Source organism: Armigeres subalbatus, chromosome 3 (genome assembly GCF_024139115.2).
Source record: "Armigeres subalbatus isolate Guangzhou_Male chromosome 3, GZ_Asu_2, whole genome shotgun sequence".
Classification (NCBI taxonomy): Eukaryota; Metazoa; Arthropoda; class Insecta; order Diptera; family Culicidae; genus Armigeres; species Armigeres subalbatus.
In genome coordinates, this window is record NC_085141.1 from 256,566,630 (window position 1) to 256,574,274 (window position 7,645).

Here is a 7,645-nt window from a genome sequence, read left to right on the forward strand (position 1 = left end):
GTTTTATCTCTTCGTTTATTTTTTCTTTTTCATTTCAAATGGCACTTGGGAATGATAAATGAGGCTTATCAAGTTGACATTCACTAGTTGAATGAGATATTCTTGTACCGCAGGTATGTCCACAAACAATACACGTCCAAACGGTGAAACGATTCATTCTAAGACATATGTTTCATGTAATTATCCATGTGTTCATGTGTCCATCAATATGGATTTATAATACTAGATTCGATTATACATGAGCTGGGTACTGTCGAATTTATTTTGTTCTTCAGGAATTCTGATATTTAGAAATAGCTTTATTTACATATATGGAACTGAGTGTTTGACTATTTCTGTATTCGGGTGAGCATCAGAAAGATGCTTTTAATGCCATTTTCAGTGGATAATTTATGAGTTTCTTTCGTTATGCTAAGATGATTGTGTGTAGTGTTTCTGGTAGTTGATACACGTATTGTACTTATTGCTTTTCTTTAATTAATTTTGAGTTGGAACTAATCAGTGCCGAAACGTAGGGACAAACACAAAATCATTGTTCTGACAGACTAATGGAACACACCAAGACATGTGATATTCTTTTTGCAAAATATTATCAAATTATTCGCTTCGAAAACATGATATTTTATAAAAATGATTGTTCGTAAGTCCGATTTGCCGATTAAGATGTGATTAATTAATGGAATCAAGTGACGGTCTTTCTATCGTCCATAATCGTCTAAGCACTGATTGTAGAACGATCCCACACATCAAATGCTTCAGTCAGTAAGTGGTTGGCATGAAAATATGCAAAAAAGGTCACCGCGGTGGCGATTGCCACCTAGATTCAGATAGTAACTGTGGGCATAGGCTGCTCGAAATGCTTCCACTGTTGTACTCGTCCTCGTAAGACCTTTGGCCACTTTTCCTCAAAACTTTTTTTGTCTTTTATCGATATCTAAGAACACCGGACACAGTAATTTTCGATGAATCGTTAAAAAAGCAACTGATGAGTTGGATTCTTTACTAGAATCTACGAAGATGTCCAAATCTAGGGAGTTCAAGCATTAGGTATTGCATCCTGGAAAATAACAACGATCAACATTTATTGTATTTGGCTTTGCAAGCAATGCAGTGAATATCTAAATGAATCCTTTGGTCCCAATCGACGTTGGGCCTCCAGACGTCCTGGACAAGAAACTTTCCACGAAGGCTGCCAGGATACTGGGAGGGGCATAAATGTCCAAAGTGAGTTTTACAGGGTTTGAAGAAATCGTACTCAATAGATAACGAACAACGATAAATGAAAGGCAAAAACTTCTTCGAATCATAACAAGCCATGAAAACAAAACTACCGCAATTGTACATATACAAGTTGGAAGCAAACTGATTCGGATAGGCGACCCTCACCGAGGAGGTTTTATGTTGGGGACCATATTTTTTTCGCGCAGCTGTGTTGAAAAACATCATCAGAACCGGTGCCCCCCGCAATTGGGGCTTATAAAAAGAAATTTATCATGGGTTGTAGCCCATAAATCAGTTCATTATCGTAACAGCTACCGAAAAACGTCTCTCACGGTATGCTACCTATCGAGAGTGTATGCAGAGATGATAAGTGAGAGATTTGCTCATTCTCCTTTGGATTCAAACACTGGAGTTTCAAAATTGTTTTTTGGTCGGAATTATGTTTTCTGCTATAAGCTACTGCAAATCATCTTCAAAGCTCATTGAAATCGAATAAAAATGCTTCCACACTATTCCGAAGAGACTACCTTCGTACAGCATTCCTTGTTGACATCGAAACACTTAATGGGCCTAGAATTAAATCCACCGGTTTGATAGAGTATATTTCCCAAGCAGCACAACTTAGATCGAATTGGTTGCAGCAACTTATATACGACCTAATTTGGTTGTATGTGAGTTATAAAAACTTGTTTACAACATGTGTGTTGCTCGTGTTCTTCTGTTTGGCAGCCAGTTACTTATTTCAAATCTAACTTTCGAATGAACTTCCGCTATCACAAATTTAGCAACCTCTTCTTCTGTATCGACACCATCTAGATAGTCATAGTGCCAATGTTTGATTGCGGAGACCGCCTTCGAATAAGCCGTCGAGATGTCTCACCTCTCACTTGTCACTATTAATTTCTCACTTCTCACCTCTATGAAAAGTGAGTAGTGCAAAGTGACAAGCGAGACGTCTACAAACTTTTCACAGTGACAAGTGAAAAGTGAGAAATGATTAGTAGGAAGTGAAACGTATCACTTCGCACTTCTCACTGATCAATTCTTCTTTTCTCACTTCTAACTGTGAAAAGTGGGGAGAGTGAAGTAAGAAGCGAGACGCCTCTCTTCTCACTCATCATTTATAACTTCTTATTTTTTACTTATGAGAAGTGAGAAATGATGATTGAGAAGTGAGACGTCAAATAACATATTTGGCCGAATAACTTTTTCTTCCAAAATGACCTATTCGGCCAATTGACCATTTTCGGCCATATGACCTTTTCAGCCGTATGACCTTTACTGCCGTATGACCTTTTCGACCGTATCACCTTTTCGGCCGTATGAACTTTTAGGCCGTATGACCTTTTCGACCGTATGACCTTTTCGACCGTATCACCTTTTCGGTCGTATGACCTTTTCGGCCGTATGACCTATTCGACCGTATGACCTTTTCAGCCGTATGAACTTTTCGGCCGCATGACCTTTTCGACCGTATGACCTTTTCAGCCGTATGAACTTTTCGGCCGCATGACCTTTTCGGCCGTATGACCTTTTCGGTCGTGTGATCTTTTCGAACATATGACCTTTTCGGCAGTAGGACCTTTTTGGCAGTATGACCTTTTCGGCCGTAAGACCTTTTCGACCGTATGACCTTTTCGGCCGTATGACCTTTTCGACGGTATGACCTTTTCGGCCATATGACTTTTTCGCCAGTATGATCTCTTCGGCCGTATGACCTTTTCGGTCGTGTGATCTTTTCGACCATATGACCTTTTCGGCAGTATGACCTTTTTGGCAGTATGATCTTTTCGACCATATGACCTTTTCGACCGTATGACCTTTTCGACCATATGAACTTTTCGGCCGCATGACCTTTTCGGCCGTATAACCTTTTCGGTCATGTGATCTTTTCGACCATATGACCTTTTCAGCCGTATGACCTTTACTCGACCGTATCACCTTTTCGCCCGTATGACCTTTTCGGCCGTATGACCTTTTCGACCGTATGACCTTTTAAGCCGTATGAACTTTTCGGCCGCATGACCTTTTCGTCCGTATGACCTTTTCGGTCGTGTGATCTTTTCGACCATAAGGCCGTAAGACCTTTTCGACCGTATGACCTTTTCGGCCGTATGACCTTTTCGACGGTATGACCTTTTCGGCCATATGACTTTTTCGCCAGTATGATCTCTTCGGCCGTATGACCTTTTCGGTCGTGTGATCTTTTCGACCATATGACCTTTTCGGCCGTATGACCTTTTCGGCCGTATGACCTTTTCGGCCGTATGACCTTTTCGGCCGTATGACCTTTTCGGCCGTATGACCTTTTCGGTCATGTGATCTTTTCGACCATATGACCTTTTCAGCCGTATGACCTTTACTCGACCGTATCACCTTTTCGCCCGTATGACCTTTTCGGCCGTATGACCTTTTCGACCGTATGACCTTTTAAGCCGTATGAACTTTTCGGCCGCATGACCTTTTCGGCCGTATGACCTTTTCGGTCGTGTGATCTTTTCGACCATATGACCTTTTCGGCCGTATGACCTTTTTGGCAGTATGATCTGTTCGACCGTATGACCTTTTCGGCCGTATGACCTTTTCGACGGTATGACCTTTTCGGCCATATGACTTTTTCGCCAGTATGATCTCTTCGGTCGTATGACCTTTTCGGTCGTGTGATCTTTTCGAACATATGACCTTTTCGGCAGTAGGACCTTTTTGGCAGTATGACCTTTTCGGCCGTAAGACCTTTTCGACCGTATGACCTTTTCGGCCGTATGACCTTTTCGACGGTATGACCTTTTCGGTCGTGTGATCTTTTCGGCAGTATGACCTTTTTGGCAGTATGATCTTTTCGACCATATGACCTTTTCGACCGTATGACCTTTTCGGCCGTATGAACTTTTCGGCCGCATGACCTTTTCGGCCGTATAACCTTTTCGGCCGTATGACCTTTTCGGTCATGTGATCTTTTCGACCATATGACCTTTTCAGCCGTATGACCTTTACTTCCGTATGACCTTTTCGACCGTATCACCTTTTCGCCCGTATGACCTTTTCGGCCGTATGACCTTTTCGACCGTATGACCTTTTAAGCCGTATGAACTTTTCGGCCGCATGACCTTTTCGGCAGTATGACCTTTTCAGCCGTATTACCTTTTCGGCCGTATGACCTTTACAGCCGTATGACGGGCGTATGACCTTTTCGTCCGTATGACCTTTTCGACCGTATGACCTTTTCGGCCGTATGACCTTTTCGGCCATATGACCTTTTCGGCGGTATGACCTTTTCAGCCGTATGACCTTTTCGACCGTATGACCTTTTCGACGGTATGACCTTTTCGGCCATATGACTTTTTCGCCAGTATGATCTCTTCGACCGTATGACCTTTTCGGTCGTGTGATCTTTTCGACCATATGACCTTTTCGGCAGTATGACCTTTTTGGCAGTATGACCTTTTCGGCCGTATGACATTTTCGGCCATATGACCTTTTCGGCCGTATGACCTTTTCGACCGTATGACCTTTTCGGCCGTATGACCTTTTCGGCCGTATGACCTTTTCGACCATATGACCTTTTCAGCCGTATGACCTTTTCGGCCGTATGACCTTTTCGACCGTATGACCTTTTCGGCCGTATGACCTTTTCGACCGTATGACCTTTTCGGCCATATGACCTTTTCAGCAGTATGACCTTTTCGGCCGTATGAACTTTTCGCCCGTATGACCTTTTCGGCTGTATAACCATTTCGCCCGTATGATTTTTCCGGCCGTATAATCGATCCGGCTGTATGACCTTTTCGGCCAAATGACCTTTTCGACAAAATGACCTGTTCAGGGTTTCGGCCTAATCGTTTGTTCGGCGAGTTTCGAGTTTGTTTCGAGTGGCGAGTCCGCAATTGCCATCAAGCAAGTAAGTACAGTGCGGAGTTCGTTAATAAACATGTTACGTATCAGTCGCGGACTCCGGTGCTTAGTTTAATTTTGTGCTGTCGGATAGTAAATCGGCAGAGAATCCCCCTCAGAACTTTCGCGGGATCCGAGAATTTAGGTCTGTGTTGATTACGCGATTGATCGTATTTCGAGTAGCAAGCAAAACGGTCGCGTGATCCGAGATATTTGTTTTGATCTGTACAGTTCAGAAAATAAACCAATTATTACGCGTTTTTGTTTGCATTTCATATAATCCCCTTCCTTAGATCGCATCACTCACCAAAGGGAATCCAGATAAAATATCCTACACAACTAACACAATACCACATCCCAGAGGATATGCAGAGGTGTTCTTCGTCTCTAGTAGCAACGAGAGTCGAACTAACAGTCCTTCCTTTCCTATATGACCGTAAGGAGGTTTCGGCCAAATGACCCTTATCCCCTCCGATCTTTGCTGCAGCCTGCTACCCACACCTTAACCGGTTTGTGGGGTTTTGTGGCTTTTTGCGCACAGCCTTTCTTCACATAGCCTAACATTTGATGACGGCCGTTCTTGCACAGTTCAGATTCTTTCGATGGTCGCTGCTTTAAACACTTTAACCGGTTTTTCTGCCAATGTTCCAACGCGTCGTGTTTCCATAGCAGTCCTCAAAGTAATATACCGTTACTGGTTCGTTAATTTCGAGGACAATTCGTTCAAAATTCGGAACAATTTGAAGATCTTACAACACCTCATATGCCTGGATTTGAGACGCAAATGAAAGACAAATATTCGAAGGACATAATTTGATTGATTCCGAGACTGGGAACATTATGGAAGTCGTGGTTGATGCCGTAGACCATTTGATTCAAATTCCAGGTCAATTCGGAGGTCCGAGAACATCATTGTTTATTATCATACATTATTCTGTATAGTTTATATTTAATTTAACCAGTTCACAGAAGACAACATGGTTTTGAATATTTTCTGTAGTGTCATACACCCTGTAGTATAAGATAATTTTAATTACAACTGTTGATATCATTCAGTAATTGCCATTAGCTGCGAATAAATATGTTATTAAATTTATTACAGGATATGTCCCATTTTTGTGGTTTGCTATAATTTTCTGTTATTTTAACTACTAATGGGACACATTTTATAACAGAATCTGTTATTAAAAGCATGTAACTAAATAACATGGCATGTTATAAATCTGTTACTTTAATCTAGACGGGAAGGTGCCCAATTATCACCGTATGGTCAAAATTTGTTCCCATGTTCCAAGTGATGTTTTTCATGTGTTATTTCAATGTTTCCATCATCACTAGATGGATATATATAATTTTCAGTAATAATATATAAATATGTATATAAACAAAATCGCATTCTTTCAAAGCTCATTATTTTTACTCCCACAGCTCTAGTGAAAAATGTAACACCCCTAGACGCAATATTTTATAATGCCCAGAATCTACAAGAGATGGCAAAAAGATTGGCGAAAATCTGAGAAAATCGGTTAGTTACAACGTTTTTCTGTACGAATTTATTTACGTTAGATTTTTTAACCTATGTATCCTAGTGTTAAGTGAGCTTGAATCACTCCTGAGGAAGCAAGAGCTGACCTTACTTTTCACCTCCGTACCAACCATCAAGTCAGTCATTAAATTGTACGGCTAGTATATAGCTCATCCTGGGTAGAAGCCGTGATATTGATACCAAAACATGATATGAACTTGTTTGAAATAAGAATAAAATATCAAGCGAAAATAACAAAAATTTGCATCGAAATATCATAAAAATATCAGGTTTTACCAGTAACAAAAACAAATTAATAGCTCAAGATATTGATAAGTTCTTGTTAATGGTAAAACCTGATATTTTTATGATATTTCGGTGCAAATTTTGTTTTTTGGCTTGTTATTTTTACTCTTATATCAAACAAGTTCATATCATGTTGTGTTATCAACTGTTACTGTTAATGAGCTATTATCGTGATTGCATGCTTCTTTTGGTCGTAAGCACCTGTCTTAATCCCAATTAAAGTTTGAACTAAAAAAAAACCCAAAAAATTTCAACACAAACGGCCAGTTAACCGGTAGAAGAGGGAAAACAATGAAAATGTGCGTCAATGAACTGAATTAGTCATACAAACGTTTGAACGTCTCGTGAATAGCTGACGTACGAAACGTTATCAACTATTTTTTTTACGAAATTAAAACTTATTGTTCATAGTGACACTGATGTTTACGATGCGATAAGCTCCAACCAGTATAGACGATTATCATTGCTGGCTGCACAAGTACCTTATCGAACCAATTGAAATCGAAAGTAGGCTCATTTAATTCCAAAAAGCCACTCACATGCATTAGACCTAATGCGCCACAAGAGCACTCATCAGCCTATCAGAGAGATTACACTAACAAGATAAGCGTCTTGTACGGTGTTTATGGTACAGTATGGTGCCTTATCTAACACAATTACTGTTCTACGATCGCATGAACAAGGGATAAGTCTCACCTGTCA